General features: G+C 39.3%; 2 pseudogenes; one reads left to right on the top strand and one right to left on the bottom strand.

Moving 5' to 3' along the window:
- Positions 1-6,220: 6,220 nt before the first annotated feature.
- Positions 6,221-6,339, top strand: LOC112475848 (annotated as a pseudogene).
- A 7,083-nt stretch (positions 6,340-13,422) lies between these two features.
- Positions 13,423-13,797, bottom strand: LOC102894299 (annotated as a pseudogene).
- Between the last annotated feature and the right edge of the window lie 4,232 nt (positions 13,798-18,029).

The following is an 18,029-nucleotide window of genomic DNA, read 5'->3' as shown; positions in this document are numbered from 1 at the left end:
ATATGTCAAAGTCAACTTAGATTCTTGGCTTAGATCACTTTACATGTACAATTTGATATTATAAAATCATGTAGGATGTGAGATAATCCATTGTTGTACAGGACTGTGCATTGCAGGTTATCTAACATCTGTGGCCCCTGACCAATAAATGCCAGGGATGTCATTGCAACGACAACAAATTCCAGGATTTCCCCAGGGGGCAGTATCATTTTGGTCAAGAATCATCCATAGAGGGTAACTTCTAGCCTGTGCACCGTTATTGTTTTCATTCACAAAACCCTTAAAAATTTACGTGCATCAAAGTAATCTGATGGGCATAACAATTTGAATAAACTCTCAGGTCTTCAAGACTTCTCCTCTCATTGTACTGCAGATCTGTCCCAAATTAAACTCCCTGGAGTACTAGATAATGAAGGTTCGGTTGTTCTGTGGTTGGTTAAGAGTCCATCAGAAGAGATGGGTTATGTTCCAGGACAAATAAGTGAAAATTATGCCTATAATTTCAAGCTATATCCTACTTCTGCTCTGCGAGCCCCACTCCCTTTATAAATAAGACTCCTCAGATGCTTCAGAGCAGAGACCCCCTCTTGATTTGTCAACCTGTACGATCAAGGGTTGCATGAATCTATGCTGGACATTCTTGTCCACTAAATACTGCAGACCTTATACCTTTCTTCTGTCATGGAGTATAGCTAATATTTGAGTGATTATTATATTCCAGGCTATATACTAACCCTGCAGTAAGTACTTCATAAGTATTATCTCATTTTATTCTCACAACAATCCTATGAAGTAGTTACTATCATTATTCCTAGGTTTTGATGGGGCAGGAAACAGGCACAGAGAGTTTAAGTAACGTTCTCAGGGGCACGTAGTTGATAAGCTTTAAGAGTCAGGATTTGAACCCATGCATCTGATTCCGAAGCAGCTCTTAACTATTACGTTATTCTGCCATCAAGGGGTGGAGGGGGGGAAACACCCTTTTGCCAAAAAATAAGTACTCTGGGCATAGAGAAATAGTACAGCCTTCCACTGACTAAATGCCTTTTGGAATTCAGCCTGCCTGAGAGAAGTTTGGTGGACTCCTGTATCAGTGAAATTACTTTTCAGCTTCAAATAACAGAAAGCTGACTAGTTTGTCTAAACAATAAGGACATTTATTGCTTATTCAAAGCAAAGTCCTAGGGTTGGTTAAATAGCTCAGTAATATCATTAAGCACCCTTGGCTTGCCCATCATTAGGGTATTAGTTTTTGTTTCTCGTGTATGTTATCTCCTGGCCACAAGATGGCTGCTGCTGCTCCAACAACACAAGAAAAAGGAAGGGGCAGGAGAAAAGGATTTTTTAATAGCTTTTTATTCCTAGTAGATTTTCTTGTCCATCTCATTGGCTGTACTGATTGACATGCCCACCCCGAAACCTGTTTTCGGAAAAGGAGAATGGTATTAAAATGATTGCCTTGGACAAATTATTATTTATCCTCTGGGGTTCTATTGCCAGAGGTTTCCACACATTACAGTAGAAGGGTTGTTTTGTTTTTGTTTTTTTAAGGAAAGAAAGAGAAGTCTACTGTCTTAGCTTGCTAGGGTTAAACAAGAGAAAATCAGAGATTGGAAAATCCAATATCAAGGTCCAGCAGGGGTTAATTTCTGGTGCAGACTCTCTTCCTGTTTGAAGACAGCTGTCATATGCTGTGTGCTCACATGAACTTTCCTCGGGATGTGAGCTGGAAGAGAAAGAGAATGAGAGAAAAAGAAAGAGAAAAAAGAGAGAGCAAGCTCTCTGGGGTTTCTTTTATAAAGGCACTAATCCCATTACGAGGGCCCCAGCCCCATGACTTCACTTAATTCTTAATTACTTTCAAAGGCCTCATCTCCAAATACCATCACACTGGGGTGGGGGCGGGGAGGTGTTAAGGCTTCAACATGGATGGATTAGGAATTTTTGACTGCAAGCAATAGAACCAACTCTGGGTGATGCAATTAACAGGGGATGTTAGAAGAGGTTATAGAAAGCTCACATACTTAGGAGGAAGGCTAGATAATCAGGCTTGGAATTGGGCAGAAACAGTTAGCTAAGGAAGGAATAAAGTCAGCTCCAGAGGTGCGGAACAGTTTGGACAGACCACTGCCTAAAGGATGAAAACCAACCATTTTCAATTCAATTCTCTACAGAACATTTGAAAAAGAGCCAGGATCAATTTCAGATGGATTGCAAATTTAAATGTGAAAGAAAAATCAATAAAGCCTTTAGAGGAAAATAGACGAGAGCTCCTTTGGGCCAGAAAGGGTAGGGCAGGGTGTCAAACACAAGCCAGGCTTGTCAGAGGAGAGAGAGCTCCTGATCTAGACCAGGAATGGGAAACAGAGTCAGAACCTAGAGGCTTAGAAGGTGGGGCGTGCCTATGACTGAGGGGTTTGAGAAGCTTAAGCACAGCAGACACCAGGCCTACAGTAACCAAGGAAGGATTCCTGATCCCTTCTCTGGTGGATCTGGTGTTCCTAACGCATTCACTTCTTGGTTAGGGTTGGCTCAGCCTGCTGGGAAAGGGCCTCAGGGTCCATAACTGAGTGGGGACAGGCAGGGGCTCATGAATCGCTTCTCCCACTGAAGGCACTTAACTAGCTGGGGACAAAGGATAAGGAACCAGCCTGGGGCCTCAGCAGTGTGCAAACGCAGTGTCCCAGGGAAGTTCTCTGAGAAAGTGCAGCACAGAGCCCTGAAGTCCAGAGAATGAAATCAGGGACACTGGTGACCTCAACAGTGTGATAGAGCAGTGGAAGCAGAGACCTTGGGCTTTGCATATGGTTTAGTAAAAAACAACTATTATTATTGTGTGAGGCTTGTTCTAAGCCCTTTATATGTGCCATCTCAGTTAATCCTAATAACTATCGTGTAAGTTGCTATCATTCTCCTCATTTTACAGATGAAGAAACAGGCTCAGAAAGTTTAAGGCACGTGCCCCAGGTCACACAGCTATTTAAAGAGGCAGAGCTGGGATTTAAATGTTGTTCTAGAGATACTTAAACATTGCACCCTATATTGCCTCATGTGTAATTCAGGCTGATAAACATAGACCCTGAATCAGACTCTTTGAGCACGGACTGGCAACCACAGGAGATCAGAAGTCAACGAGACACAGACACACAGACACAGGTGTACGCGAAGTGTGGGAACCAGAGAGCCAAAAGGGGCAGAGAGCACGGGGGAGAGTCAAAGAGTCAGGGGGTGAGTGTGTGACAATGTTGAGAAACGATTCTGTACAGCCTTCATTTACCTTGCACCTGCCTTTGGAGGGCTCCCAAATGTTCTTAAAGGTGTATGTGGGACTTCTGACACCAGATTGATAATGAGAATCTTGAGTTCTTTCAGAATTTTACAGTGGAACTTGCCTAGCCTCAGATCCCACTGCTTTGAGCTGTTTTCCACATACATGAACTTCTTCAATACCTGCCTCTTAACTTGGTAAGAGTAGACAATGGTTCTTCGTTGCTTGTAGGACTGTGTTTTCTCTTTTCTTTTTATTTTAATTTCTTTCTTTTTTTTTTCTCTTTAAAATTTATGTTATTCTTCTTTCCTGTAGGACTGTGTACATACTCTTTATCCTGGCTTCTCAAACCCTGCATTACTCAACAATCACAAGTCTCAGTTTCAGTCAACCCAATCCCCCAACTGAGCCCAGCATAACAGATTCATGTTCCAGACTCTTCCATTTTGCTTTCCTGGCATACCCTTTCCCTTTGTCTTTCACTCTTTAAATGACATCGATCCTTCAAGGCCTAGTTCAAGTTCCATCCCTGCCACTTAAGTCTTCTGTATTAGGGTTCTTTAGAGAAATGGAACCAATAGGAGATATGTATATCCATATATATTTATTATAAGGAATTGGCTCATGCAATTATGGAGGGTAAGATGTCTCAAGAACTGTGGTCGGTGAGCTGGAGGCCTGGGAGGGTTGATGTGTAATTCCAGATCAAGTCCAAAGGTCTGAGAACCATAAGAGCTGATAGTGTAAGTTCTAGTCCAAAAGCCAGCAGGCTCGAGGCTCAAGGGAAGTCAATGTTTCAGTGTGAGTCCAAGGGCTGTATAAAAGCCAACGTCCCAGATCCAGGAATCAGGCAAAAGAAATTCCCTTTTAGTTGAGGAAGGATCAGTCTTTTTTTTGGTACTATTCAGGCCTTCAACTGATTGGATGAGGCCCACCCATGTGAGAGTGAACAATTTGCTTTAGTCAACTGATTTAAATGTTAATCTCATCCAAAAACTCTCTTGCAGATCCACCCAGAATAAGTTATAACCAGATGTCTGGGCACCCCATGGCCCAGTCAAGTTGATGCATAAAATTATATTATACCTTCCTTCATTTTTGAATTGGAACTCTGACCTCCAAGCCCCAAATTGTTACCTGTGGTTACTCCTGAAGGGTGAGATTTCAGGAGGGTAAGGAGGAACTCCCATTTTTATTCTTTATAATTCAAAAAAAGAGTTAAAAGTGGTAGAACTTTGAGGAAATTGAGCTATCTTTTATTGTGCTTTTTCATGTTACCTTTTTTGTGCTTTTCCAAATTATCTATATTAAAATGAAGTATATTAAAAATAATGATCTAATTCCAACTACCAGTGAGAGAAAATACAGAGGATAAAGGAACATGTTAGTCACATGATGCAATAAGCAAAATCATCACTATTGGAAACTATTCAGAATAAACAACCTGGTTTCTTCAATAGATAAATTGCAAGTGTTATAAAAAGAATTGAAGGAAAAAACCTATGATTAAAAGAGACTTTAAAAACATAGCAACCATTTGCTGTGTGTGAACATTATTTGGATCCCACTAAAACAACTCACAAAATTAGGAAAGAAAAATTCATAGCATTTATGAGACAATTGGAAATTTAAACACTGACAAGGACATTTGACGCTATTAAGAATTTTTAAAAGTATAATGATTATATTGTGGTGATGTATTTAAAATTTATCTTTTAAAGCAACATGCTCACATTTTTATGGATGAAATGATATTATATCTGAGATTTGCTTTAAAATAATTTGGGAGAGAGCAAAGGTATAGATGGCGCAGGATTGTCATGGATTAATGGTTTTGGGGGTTAGGTGATATGTACACAGAGGTCTCATGATATTATTTAGTCTATTTTTGTGTAAGTTGGAAATTCTCCATAAATAAAAAGATTTTTTAAATTATGTGGCCAGCACAATTTAATAATAGGTAATTATTTCTACTCCAGCAACTGTGAAAGCCTTATTTTAAATCTTAGAGGTTCACTCAACAGATAGTTGAAAATTTCAAATGCTAAAAAGTATTCATCCCCATTTTCCTCCTCCCACTCAGTATAATTGACATCCTGGCCACATAGACTTGCATGAAACCATGCATAACATGAAGTAAATTGGCAGCTCACTTTCGGTTTCTGGCTGCAACTCAGCTCCAATTTGGCCATGGTCTTTCAGGTTCAGAGCTGAAGCCACAGCTGAGACTTTATAAACACAGGGGCCAACACCAGGCATATGCAAAATCTGGAGGAGTCACCAAGATGATTAAGACAGGGCCCCTGTCCTCAAGGACATGGATCTGCAATTACATCCAAATGGAGAATCTGCACATTTCTCAAGGCGTTTTCCAAATTGTGAGATTTCAGACATATCAGACTCCATCCTCAGCTGCCTCTCTCCCTCAAGCATTCATCCTCATCCAAAATCATCTAAAAGCTGATGATTCTCAGGTTCACATAGCCAGCCCTGACCTCTCTCCTGACTGCAGACTCGCATATCCAGCTGTCTTCAGGACATTCTCATTTAAATGGTGGGGGTGGGAATCTGGAGTTACCCTGTAACAGGGTTAGGTATATTTTCTCAGGACCCACTACTACCTCACTCTGCCCATCTCAGGATGTCATCCTTGATTCTTCTCTTTCCTTCACTCCCCACATTAAATTACTTACTAAGTCCTGTTGACTCTACCTTCAAACTATGCCTCAAGTCTGACTACTTCTCGCCACCTCTCCTACTACTACTCGGTCCAAACCACTGGTATCTCTCATCTGTGCTACTGCAGTAACCTTCTAACTGGTCTTGCTGCTTCTTGCCTTGTTGTTTGCATAAGTGAAGATTAGGTTTTAAAGACATTAATCAGATCACAAGCTACACCCCTGTTTAACTCTAGTGGTTTCCTTTTCTACTTATAATAAAATTCAAATTCCAGTTTACAGCCATGTCACCCTGAATATGCCCGATCTCATCTGATCTCGGAAGCTAAGCAGGGTTGGGCCTGGTTAGTATTTGAATGGGAGACCACCTAAGAAGACCAAGTGTTGAGGTGTTAAAAAAAAAAAATTCCTATATGGCTGACAGGCTCCTCTACAACCTGGCCACTGACACACACCATTTCCCACTCTTCTTGGCTCATTCTCCTCTAGCCACTGGCCTTCATGATGGTCTTTGAATGTTTGCTCCAGCCTCAGGATCCTTATATTTGCTCCTCCTATTCCAGGTTGTTCTTCCTTAAAATTTTTAATGTCTTGTTCCTTCCCTTGATTTAAGTGTCTACATAAATGTCAGAATCTCAGAGATGCCTTCTGTCCGCCCTGTGTAAAAGAGCCCTACCTCTTCTAACAAGTTACTCTGATTTTTTATAGCACTTGTCACTGCTTAAAATTTATGTTTATCTCTATTTTCTCTTTCCTTCCCCAACTCCTCCCAGGAATGTGAGCTTCATGTGGGCAAGGACTTTGTTTCTTTCACTTTTGTATTTCTAGTGCTTAGCAGTTGAATAAGTTATTTGCGGAATGAGTAAATGAATCTTCTAGAACTAGTCTGATACAGATCCATCTTCTCTAGAGAATGGGAAAGTGAGAATACCGTTTACCTGCCACGTTTCCTCCTTAGACTCTCAGACGGATTGCAGGCATAGCTGTGGAGTTCATGTGAATTTCTACACGAGCCACCAGGAAATCTTTTCTCAAAAGAGCCAGGTGCCTAGTGCTTTGGGACTGACAGCTTGCCCCCAGGACTGTAACCCACCTTCAGTTAAAGAACATTTACTTTACCTTCACCTTCCTGGTGGTATTCTAAAAGGAAAGCAACTCACCCCAATAACAACACTCATGCTTGACTCAGGAGCACTGTTCAGATTGGTGAGGAGAGAGTGGTTTGAATGCGGCCCTGAGTGGGATCTTAAATGATCTTTAGGCCCAGATCTCTTGTATCAGGCTCCTGGGGAGAGGAGTCCTGTACTAAAATGAAAAAAGTAGTCAAGCTTAAGAGCTGTAGACAACAGGGTGACTCTGTTTTATAGCCCCACAGAATTTAACCCAGGCTGGAAGAAAGTGTTTCACTTCAGTGGCACTGAGGCCGCCGTACCTTGCCTCCGACCTCAGAGACATAAGAGATATTATAGGGGATAATGGGGGCACCATCCACAGTGCAGCAAGAATCACAGTATGTGTCTGGTGAGAAGTGACTATTGGAATGACGGAGGAGCTGCATGTAAACACAGGGTGCGTGCTAAGGAAGGATCAGTCACATTTTACTGCAGTGATTCTGGTAAACAAACAAAATCAATTTCCAGTGGCTAACAATATCAATGCCATGTTTTTGTCTCTCACTATAGGTCTTCAGGTCCACCAGGGTGGTTCAGCTTCAGGCTCTGGGTCCGTTCAAGTCAGCTCCACATGTCTCTCATGCTGAGACCAGCAGCCCCTCATGGCAGATGAAAGAGGTTCAAGAAGCCAGGACAAACCATGAAAGCACATTTAAAACCTCTGCTCAGGTGACATTCATTAATATTCCACTGACATACAAATCACATAGTCAAATCCAACATCAGTGGGACATGAAAATGTACTGCAGTGGGAGATCCTGCAAAGCCACATAGCAAAGGCTGTGGGTGTTCATTCTACTGCAGGGAGATAGTGAAGAAGAAGTAACCCCATCTCCCACAGGACCACCAAGGCTGCTTGGAGGCACAAGTGAGTTACCATGGAGACATCTTGAGTGAGAAGCGTGAAATCTCAATGATAAAGGTATGCTGCCAAAGATTGTTCCTTCATTACTGTCACTGTGATACATAATCCTTGATTTTTACCCTCCAGGCTAAAATTTGAGCCTCTTCTACTTTTACCCACCAGGCTAAATATAAGACTGTGTAAGCTCAAATTACAGGACCACGGGACTTTTATCTGGCAAGAAACAACAAGGTAGAGAACTTGAGCACACAGAGTTTTCAACTTGTAACATAAAGGGCTGCACGCCCGTGCAGTAGAGTGCAGCAACAAGGCCTGACATGGGAAAAGGTACACCCGAGTTTTTTTCAGGTTTGTTAAAAATTACAGGTAAGATCTTCCTTGTTCTGCATTTAAGAGCTTGGTTCCACAGTGATTTCTTTTCATATCTAAGAATTATATCAACACCCAGCCTACCGACATAGTGTGGGAACCAAGGGTCCACATAACTGATCTTCCCATTTAATGGAAACTTGCACCTTTAAATGTCAAAATAGTATTTATTTTAACCACCTTTTAAAAATAGAAATTGTTATAAAATATATAATTTATTACCTGTCTTAAAAATCAAACGGGCCTAAAAAAAATCAAAGGGGCCTAAACATAAGTCAATCTTTTCTTACAGATTCAGAATATTAATTTGTCTATTATGCAACACAACATTTTCTCCCCGTTTTTCTGTGTTCTTTGTATTCAGCTTTCACGTCCTTTTGCTAGCATTTGACTTGTTTGTTTTTTTTTAAAAAAGTCTTTAATTTATTATCTTACTTCCAATCTATGATAGACAAAGAAACAGGTTATCAAGCTTTATTGGCATCATATGTTCAGACCCATGTATGCAAGGGTAGTCATATAAAGATGGCATTTCTTAAATCAGTAGGGAACAAATGGAACATTAGCCATCCATTTGGAAAAATAAAATAAAATTACTTCCTTAATTTCACTGTAAGTTCCAGATGGATTTTTACATTTATTTCAAAAGCAAAATAACAAAAGCATTTGAATAAGTGTCAAAGAATAAAATATGGAAGAATCTTGAGATGGTGAAGACTTTCTTAATCAAAGAAACAAAATGCAGAAATAATGAAGTAAAAAAAGTAAATTTTGATAACCCCATAAAAATAAAATTTTATGCACTACCAAAGATACACACTCAACTTAAAAAAAAATAAAAGCAAAAGACTGAAAGGAATAATCATCATGATGTAAAAGGCAAAATATTAGTGACCAAAATGTTACCGTTGTGGGCAATTTAAACTTCGCTGTCGCCCCAGCGGCATGGGAAGTATGCAGAAGTGTAATTGGCATTTTTTTTTAGTTCTTCCCCACTGAAGCAGTGAAGAATAACAGGTTGGTGAAATTTAGAAAAGATTTATTAAAAGTACATTTTAGAAAGATAGAGTACACTCCAAGGGAGGAATGGGGTTTCAGCGAAGAGAGCTGTAACAAGGCCGAAGTGAGAAGGTCTGAATTATTTTAGGGCAGAGATGGATGGTTACAAAGGCATTCCTAGGTGACTGGCACATGAGGTCATTTTGATTGACACTTGACTGCTGTAGAACACTTTGCCTAGTGCAAATGCGCTTACCCAGAATTCAATCTGTTATAGTTAGATTCATGAACTTCTGGGCATAAACATGGTATTATAATGATAGTATAATGAGGCTGAGGTTGTGGGCAGGTTAGGGCAGTACCTTCTGCGCACATGTCTGTGGCTGCATTAAACCAGCTATAGGTTATGGCCCTCCTGTTCCATTGTCTCTGGGGATGCAGCAGGGATTCTCTAACTACCAATAGGGTGTTCTTTGGGTGGTATTTAGGCTGGGCCTCTATTCCTTTGTTCTCCTGTCGCTCATGTCTGACTAGCTAGCTAAAAAAAATGCATATAAATGTCTAAAAATTAGTAAGGAAATGATAACAACCCAATATAAATATGGGCAAAGGAAATGAACATGCAGTTCTGTGAAGAGGAAATACAAATGACTGGCAAAAAGTTAAAAAGATACTCATTCTTCCCAGTGATAGAAAACCTATATAGTAAAGCAAAGCACAAGTAGCCTTTTTATCTATTATACTGGAAAACATTAGACAGACTAATTATAACCAATGTTGATAAAATTGTGGGGAAACAGGTATTTGCATGCATTCTAGCTTAAGTACAAACTGTGTACGGCCTTTTTGGAAAGCAGATTGTCAGTGTTTATTAAAATTTTAAATGTTTATTCATTCGACCTAGATATTCACTTTCAGGTAACTAACCTAGAGGAAGACTTAATACAGGATCCTCCCTGTTGCATATTCATCGTGTGTGAAATTAGAAACAATCTAAATATCTATCAACAGAGGAATTGTTAAACTCTGGTGAGCCTATTCTATATGTTGGGGGAAATTCCATTTCTTTTCTGGTCTCATTTCCAATGAAAGGAATACATTTAGAGTAACACTCCTCCTGTCCCTCTACTCATGCCTCTCTATGGGAAGAGGATTAGTGAATCTGGGCATGCTCAGCTAAGTCCTTTCCTTTTTCTCTTTTTTGATGACTTTCAGAGACACTGCATTTTGACCTGTTATCCATTGTGTGGCAGGTTCTAATTCTCTGGGACTAGCTGTGACTGAGGGAGGAAAGCCTATCTAATTCAACCCTGTCTAATTGTAGGTGGAAATGCTTTCAGCCAAAGTTTGGATTCATGTTCAATTCAATGCTTCTGAGTAAAAGAGTAGACACTGTGGTCTGCTGTCTATTTTTCAGTTAGTCCTGTTTTGGGATAGGAATAAGGAAATAACATAGTGGCCTCCTAAAAATTCAACAACTTGGAACTTTGGAAGGTAAAACAGGACTGACCCTGAGAACAGAAAGAGCACATGGGGGTGCATTACAGGTCCCAGAAGGGCTGCTGGCACTAGGTTTTGTTGCTGCTGTAGGAAGGGCAAGGCCAGGGGTATTTTTGCCCTTGGCTATTTGAAATATGGTTTGAAACGTGGTCACTTTTTACATCTGCTTTTAGGGCCAAACAGGAAACTAACCTCTTGGATTCATTTGGCTAGTCTACTGCAGGTTGAGAATCATAGCCCACCATATCTCGGTCAATTGCATAATCTTTGGCCATGGCTTTGGATTTTAGAGACTCAAACACTATGGTTTCATTATTGGAATGGATATATATTTAATAAACCTTTTTTAAAAATAAAAGTATAATATGCAAAAAGTGCTCAAGTCATAAAAGTACCCGCTTAGTGAATGATTACAAAGTGAACACTATCCATATTCACCAGCAGATCAAGAAGCAGAAATGTGTTTTATTAAAAAACAATTATGCCAAATTATTGGGTTGAGGTACAGAAATAACTCAATAAAATTACTGGAAAGCCAAAGACCGAGAAGGGGATTAATAGGCCTATATCTAGGAGTTAGAGAGCCAAAGAGGAACTAGTTTAGTGGAACTAGTTTAGTGTAAGTTTGAAAAAAATATGCTTTAAGATGAAGCAATGGAAGAATATAAGCAAAATAAAGAGTTTCTCTTAAGAGAAGATTGAGTGAGATCTGGGATCCAGGCTTCAATGTGTGGTCCCAGACTAGCCACATGAGTATCACTGAGAACTTGTTAGAAATGCAAAGACTGATTCTACCCCAGACCCATTTCATCAAAGCTCCACATCCTTGCTAACATTGGTTAATTCTTGTCCTTTTGAAGATGACATCCTAACAGGTGTGATATCTCATTGTGATTTTGATTTGTATTTCCCTAATGATGATGATGTTGAGCACGTAACTGTTGGCCTTTGTATGTCTTCTTCAGATAAAGGTCTCTTCAGTTCCTTTACCCATTTTTTTTTAAAGGAACAGTGAGCCTTTTATTGTAGATTAATTCACTTTGTCTTAACAATTCCATGAGTGAGGCACATCTGGAACTTTTTAAAAATCAAAAATCAAAACCACCAGACATCCAAATGCAGTCAGCATAATATCTTTCTCATACCATGGATTGTTTCTGAAAACTGAGAACTAGTCACTACAATGTTTCTACTCATTTTTTAATAGGATTTTATTGTTATTACGAAGTTGTATGAGTTCTTTATATATTGTGGATATTAAACCCTTATCAGTATATGATTTGCAAATATTTTCTCCTATTTGGTAGATTGCCTTTTCATTTTCTTGATGGTTTCCTTTGTATGCAGAAGCTTTTTAGTTTGATGTAGTCCACCTAGCTTATTTTTGCTTTTGTTGCTTTTGCTTTTAATGTCAAATCTAAAAAATTGTTGCCAAGAGCAATATAATATCAAGGAGTTTATTGCCTATGTTTTCTTCTAGGAGTTTTATGGTTTCAGGTTTTACATTTAAGACTTTAATCTATTTCTAATTGATTTTTGTGTATGGTGTAAGATAGTGGTCCATTTTAATTTTTTGCATGTGGCTATCCAGTTTTCCAACACCATTTATTGAAGACACTGTCTTTTCCCTAATATATATTCTTGGCTCCTTTGTCATAAATTATTGACCATACATATGTGGCTTTATTTCTGGGCTCTCTATTCTGTTTTATTGCTCTGTGTCTGTTTTCGTGTTAATATCACACTGTTTTGATTACTATAGTTTTGTAATACAGTTTGAAATCAGTAAGTGTGATGCCTCCAGCTTTGCTCTTCTTTCTCAAGATTGCTTTGGCTATTCAAGATCTTTTATGGTTCTATACAAATTTTAGGATTATTTGTTCTACTTCTGTAAAAAATAACAATAAAATTTTGTTAGGGATTGCATCGAATCTGTAGATTGCTTTGGGTAGTATAGACATATTAACAACATTAATTCTTCTAATCCATGAGTACAGAACATTTTTCTATTTATTTGGGTCTTTACTTTCTTACATCAGTGTCTTATAGTTTTCAGTGTACATGTCTTTCGTCTCCTTGGTTAAATTTATTCCTAGGTATTTTATTCTTTTTGATAAAATCGTAAATGACCTCTTTCTAATAGGTCATTATTAGTGTATAGAAACACAACAAATTTTTGTATATTGAAATCGTATCCTGCAATTTTATTGAATTTCTTTGTTAGTTTTAATAGTTTTTTGGTGGAGTCTTTATGGTCTTCAGTATGTCAGATCATGCCATCTGTAAATAGTGACAGTTTTAGTTCTTCCTTTCAGATTTAGATGCCTTATGTTTCTTTTGCTTGCCTAATTGCTTTGGCTAGCACTCTCAATACCACGTTGAATAGAAGTGGTGAAAGCACGCATCCTTGTCTTATTCTTGATCTTAGAAAAAAGTTTTCAGTTTTTCATCATTCAGTATGCTGTTAGCTGTGCGATTCTAATATATGGCCTTTATTATGATATATATTGCATTTTTTTGATGTAATAAACTTTTTTTTTTTTTAGATATACACTTGGTGGGACCTGTTGTTCATGCATCTTCGCCAGCAGCTAGGGCATCTCCACCCTTGGTGTTTCTTGGTGTTACTTGAGCTCTTTACTTTGAAACTAGTTTAATAAGTCCCTTACTAAAGATCTCCTGAAGGGCTGCCCTAGCCAAGGAACCTCAGATCTTCAGTCTCTCAGAGACAACAGCTGGGGTTATAAGGTTATAGTTGGGAACTTCCTTACAGAGTTTGTCATATGTCACTTTGTCAAACAAGACTAGGTTATTAAGCTTGTCCTGAACTTTGCCTTTGGATCATTTCTTCTTTTTTGCCTTGCTTCCAGATTTGTTCACTGGGTCTTTGTCTTTCTTGGTTGAATTTCTGACATCTTTCTTCTTCTTGTCATTCTTGGGTGGCATAACGAAGTTCTGAAAGCAGTTGCTACCACTGCAGCCTCACTAAGATGTCAGACTATATACTACATTTTTGAGAGGCATATCTCCTTGCCCCATTACCTTTGGTGAGTTGCATTGGTTGTTATGATTGTGCATGTTTTTGATGGGAAACATAATATGGAGCACATTTTTGGTTTAGGCAACATTAAGTTCTAGGAGCTGTTTAATAAATTAACTGCCCTAACTTATAGTAGAGTCTTGTGAGGCCAAAAAACTGTCTACAGGACAGATTTGTAGAAGAGCAGTGATTGTTATTGAGGGAATAGATTCATGAATATAGAAGACAGAACATTCTGATAAATGCCTGATCTCTTCTTAACAGTGCCCCTGTGGATTTCGGGCTAAAGAACAAAAGGCTGGAAAACGTTCAGGAGAATTTTCATTTCCCTGGTCTCAGTTAGATTCTAGATTTTGCTCTTGTTCTTCCTTCCACCTTTCATTCGTTCATTCATTCATTCATTCATTCATCCCTATGGGAAGAGGACTGGTTCGCTCAATTGGTGAGTTAGGTAGCAGGAGCTGAGCACCATAGGCTAGCCCTTTTGCTGCCATCTTCCGAGGTGTCTGATTGGAGGGCATTCTAGCTTGTGCACTGCTCTGTAGCAAGCTCTGAAGCCTGAGGACATGTTGGATGTCCTGGAATATCTGTGACCCAACAGGTAATTCCATATTCATTCAGGGGTAAAAATAGCAAGTCCTTTTAGATGGACCCTTAAGCCATGTGTTTCCAATCAGCTTGTTAGCAACGCAGACATTTTGACTTTTGTCAGTTTTTGATTTATATCTATCTGCCTCCATTGCCTTCTTTCTCTATAGATCTAAGACTTAGGAAAGAAAGGAAATATTATTTTGGCTTTCTAACTCCCAACACTATGGATTAGTATATGAAACAGTTAAAAATAACTAAATGGCTCCGTATATATACACATGGAAAGACTTATTGATAAGTCTTATTTTTAATTTAAAAAATCAGACTGCAAAAGAGGACAGGCACAATATGATCCTATTTTTTTTTTAAACATAGGCTCACAGGCTCGCAAACCCTATATTTCTCTATGTACATTTATATATGTAAATATATATAGAAAGTTCTAAAGGATATGTTCTAAACCTGCAACAATAGCTTCTGAATGTTGTATTTGATTTTTTAAACAATAGAATGTATCTGTAATTTATAGTTTAAAAAATCTTATGTGTGAGTAGAGTGTCTAGCTGAAGGCTAACCCCTTTTGAAGGTTCAGAGGCCTTTTTCTATTAATTCCTGGTTAGAAGCTGTGAGATTTTCCCTAATTAGAGTGGTGAGGAAGGAATGGACATGTGATCCATATGGAGCCCAGGGGACACAGGTGAATGCAGGCTCTGTTCCTGGGAGCATATTCTGGGGTTCATATGGGGGGATAGTGTTGGATTGGAAAAATAGACACTGCAAAGGAGAGGAGAAGCTGGGCAGGCAGGCTTGGAATTGAAATGTGAGTGCAGGTGGAGCAAGAGGGTCCATGCTGACTTTGGGGCTTGATCTTTATTGAGTGCTTTCCGTGGCATGCACTGGTGGGTTAGCCTGATTCAGTGTATAGAGTTGGGCTTAGCAAGAACTGTTTTTAAGGGTTGCTAAATGTCTGCATTTGTGAAGTATCTAAGTATCCAAATGTTTTAAGATGTGTAGAATGAAGTGTGAGGATGCCACTGGAGCTATGACATCCTTACCTATCAAATAGCCTTGATACATCTTTAAAGAGGACTCTGTACCTGCAGATCTGTCCCTGAAAAAGCTCTTTGTGGGTGTTAAGTGGTGAAATAAATGCAAGGATATTAAAACTGATTTTCTTTTCCTAAGGTAAATTGTAGTTTACCTTCTAACCACCAGGGAGCGTACGCATTTCAGTCAGAGAACCGGCTTGGGGCTGAGCAGGAGCCAGGCGGGGATAATTACTTCCAGGTGTGGCAGACTCCACATCCTTTTCCCCAAGGCCATAGAAATTAACCCTTCAACTGGCCAGTTGGATTAAGTCTTTTTGACATTTGATTCTGCCCTATGGCAATTGGCAATAAACAGGTTTATAAAGACACTGCAATAACAAATTTCATTTAACTCTTTATTTTCCCAAATTTCCTTTGAGAACTCTCACAGCTGGTTACTTCTTTTGTGGTTATTTTTAAGTCTTCTGCAAATATGGTAAAAATTGAGTGGCAGAAGAGACAATCATTTGTCCTCATTTTCGTCATCAAAGATTAAATCACATAAACAAAAACCCATCCCCTTGTAAACAAAAAGAAAAGAAAAATGGCACAGAAATTCCCAGAAGCAACATTCCATCTTTTATTTGTCTGTTTTGTTGGTTTTGTTTTAGGATGCCAGCAGATGGCCCAGTGACATCCTTAAGAAGTCAGAGCTTACTAGAAAAGAGTTAGCCGGAAAATCAGGAGTGCAGACAGTGCTAACACCTCGCTCCATCTCTCTGGAGCACCATTTCTCCAAGTTTAGTCTGACTACCATCTGAATTTGAGCCACCTGGGAGAAGGAGGCTTATAAAAATGCAGCTTTCTGGGCTGCATCTCAACCTACTAAATCAGAATCTGGATCTCTGAATCTGCATTTTAACCTAGTTGATTTCTTATGAATATACATTACATTTGGGACTAGAGGTCAGCCTCTTGGGGTGAAGTAAGAGGAGAGATGTGGCTCCTTGGGGTATTTCTGTATCAGGTTGCAAGGACCTTACCCCAGATAAAGGTCACAAGCCCTGTGGAAAACAAAGTGGCTGGCAGCTGGGCCTGAGGATGGGTAGGAAAAGCTGTGAGGCTATAGGAGCTATCATTAAGAGCCATCTGGAAGGAGAAATGGGGATCATTGGGCAACACAGGAAGTTGCTCTGAAGCGTCCCTGAAGACTTCCTGCCACTCGAAAGCACCCAGAAATCCAAAGCACAATATCCAACAATATTGGTACCATCTGCAGAGCACCTGTGAAACATTCCTCTTACTCCCAGATATCTCCCTTACTTCAGGAAATCTCCTCACTTGATCGCACTTCTGGAATTTCACCAAATACAGCTTCATTTGTGTAAGACTTTTGTTTTGTTTTTAAATCTTTTTTTTTTTCAAATTCAAATCCCATTGAGAAAATGAAGCTTCTATTCACACGTTGGAGGGAATCTGCTTATTATCTCTTGTTGCATAATTGTGATCTCTTATACTAAGAAGAAAAGGGGAACATTTTTATTAAATTGAGAGGAAAAGGTAATTTTAGAGCCTGGGAAGCTTGAATGAAGGGTGGAGGCATGGGAACAGAACAGTGATTCCAGGAACATTGTAAGCAGGGAAAACTTCGAGAGCTGCTTCTGGTCCTTCAGGGCTTCAAGCCCTGGGATAATCCTGGCCAGAAGTAATAAGAAATGGTGAGTACTTGCAGCAGGATTGAAATCTTAGTTTGCAAACTCCAGAATTGAAGATATAGATCTTCATGTTTCTATGCCATTCTAATTTCTATTTTGCCTCCCTGTACCCATCTATAAACTAGGTTACGTTGCGACAACAAATAGCCCCCAAAACTCAGTGGCTTAATACAATGGAGGCTAATTTCTTGCTTATGCTACCTATCCTCTGTGGGTTGGCAGAGGGACTATACTTGGTACTATCACTTTGGGATCTAGGGCTCATTTTCACATGCCAAGGTCACTGTGGTAGCAAAAAAAAGCTGTGACAAATTGCATATAGGCTCTATATTGTCAAGATTCTCCAGAGAAACAAAAATCAATAAAATGTGTGTATGCACACAGAGACAGAGAGACAGAGAGACATACAGATAGATGGAGACAGACAGAGACAGAGATTTATCTTGAGGAATTTGCTCACACAGTTGTGGGGGTTGGCAAATCCAAAATCTGCAGGGCAGGCTGGAGACCCAGGGAAGAGTTAATGTTATAGCTCAAGTCCAAAGGCAGTCTGGAGACAGATTTCTTTTTTTCTTGGAGGACTTCAGTTTTTTCCCTTAAGATCTTAAACTGATTGCACGAGGCACACCCACATTCTGGAGCATAATCTGCTTTACTCAAAGCCTACTCATTTAAATATTAATCACATCTAAAAAATACTTTCACAGTAACATCTAGACTGGAATTTGACCCAAAACTGGGTACCATGGCCAAACAACCATCATAAAATCAACCATCATAAATTCTTAATCTTCAGCTTAAGCA

This window comes from Pteropus alecto, unplaced genomic scaffold (genome assembly GCF_000325575.1).
Source record: "Pteropus alecto unplaced genomic scaffold, ASM32557v1 scaffold152, whole genome shotgun sequence".
NCBI lineage: Eukaryota > Metazoa > Chordata > Mammalia > Chiroptera > Pteropodidae > Pteropus > Pteropus alecto.
This window is presented reverse-complemented; position numbering and strand designations above follow the sequence as displayed.